Raw genomic sequence first — 1,094 nt, forward strand, 5'->3', positions numbered from 1 at the left:
TCCCTGGTTGATCCTGCCAGTAGTCATATGCTTGTCTCAAAGATTAAGCCATGCATGTCTCAGTACAAGCCGCATTAAGGTGAAACCGCGAATGGCTCATTAAATCAGTTATGGTTCCTTAGATCGTACCCACGTTACTTGGATAACTGTGGTAATTCTAGAGCTAATACATGCAAACAGAGTCCCGACCAGAGATGGAAGGGACGCTTTTATTAGATCAAAACCAATCGGTCGGCTCGTCCGGTCCGTTTGCCTTGGTGACTCTGAATAACTTTGGGCTGATCGCACGGTCCTCGTACCGGCGACGCATCTTTCAAATGTCTGCCTTATCAACTGTCGATGGTAGGTTCTGCGCCTACCATGGTTGTAACGGGTAACGGGGAATCAGGGTTCGATTCCGGAGAGGGAGCCTGAGAAACGGCTACCACATCCAAGGAAGGCAGCAGGCGCGCAAATTACCCACTCCCGGCACGGGGAGGTAGTGACGAAAAATAACGATACGGGACTCATCCGAGGCCCCGTAATCGGAATGAGTACACTTTAAATCCTTTAACGAGTATCTATTGGAGGGCAAGTCTGGTGCCAGCAGCCGCGGTAATTCCAGCTCCAATAGCGTATATTAAAGTTGTTGCGGTTAAAAAGCTCGTAGTTGGATTTGTGTCCCACGCTGTTGGTTCACCGCCCGTCGGTGTTTAACTGGCATGTATCGTGGGACGTCCTGCCGGTGGGGCGAGCCGAAGGCGTGCGACCGCCTCGTGCGTGTTCGTGCGTCCCGAGGCGGACCCCGTTGAAATCCTACCAAGGTGCTCTTTATTGAGTGTCTGGGTGGGCCGGCACGTTTACTTTGAACAAATTAGAGTGCTTAAAGCAGGCAAGCCCGCCTGAATACTGTGTGCATGGAATAATGGAATAGGACCTCGGTTCTATTTTGTTGGTTTTCGGAACCCGAGGTAATGATTAATAGGGACAGGCGGGGGCATTCGTATTGCGACGTTAGAGGTGAAATTCTTGGATCGTCGCAAGACGAACAGAAGCGAAAGCATTTGCCAAGTATGTTTTCATTAATCAAGAACGAAAGTTAGAGGTTCGAAGGC

At 50.2% G+C, this 1,094-nt stretch overlaps 1 non-coding gene across 1 annotated transcript in view; it reads left to right on the forward strand.

The window, feature by feature from the left end:
* Nucleotides 1-1,094, forward strand: part of LOC126130120 (small subunit ribosomal RNA) — a 1,909-nt gene continuing 815 nt past the window's right edge. Inside the window, exon 1 of the ribosomal RNA XR_007527364.1 lies at nucleotides 1-1,094. This exon is cut by the window's right edge and continues 815 nt beyond it. This is a non-coding gene — a ribosomal RNA (small subunit ribosomal RNA).

The sequence above is a fragment of the Schistocerca cancellata genome, unplaced genomic scaffold (assembly GCF_023864275.1).
Source record: "Schistocerca cancellata isolate TAMUIC-IGC-003103 unplaced genomic scaffold, iqSchCanc2.1 HiC_scaffold_549, whole genome shotgun sequence".
Classification (NCBI taxonomy): Eukaryota; Metazoa; Arthropoda; class Insecta; order Orthoptera; family Acrididae; genus Schistocerca; species Schistocerca cancellata.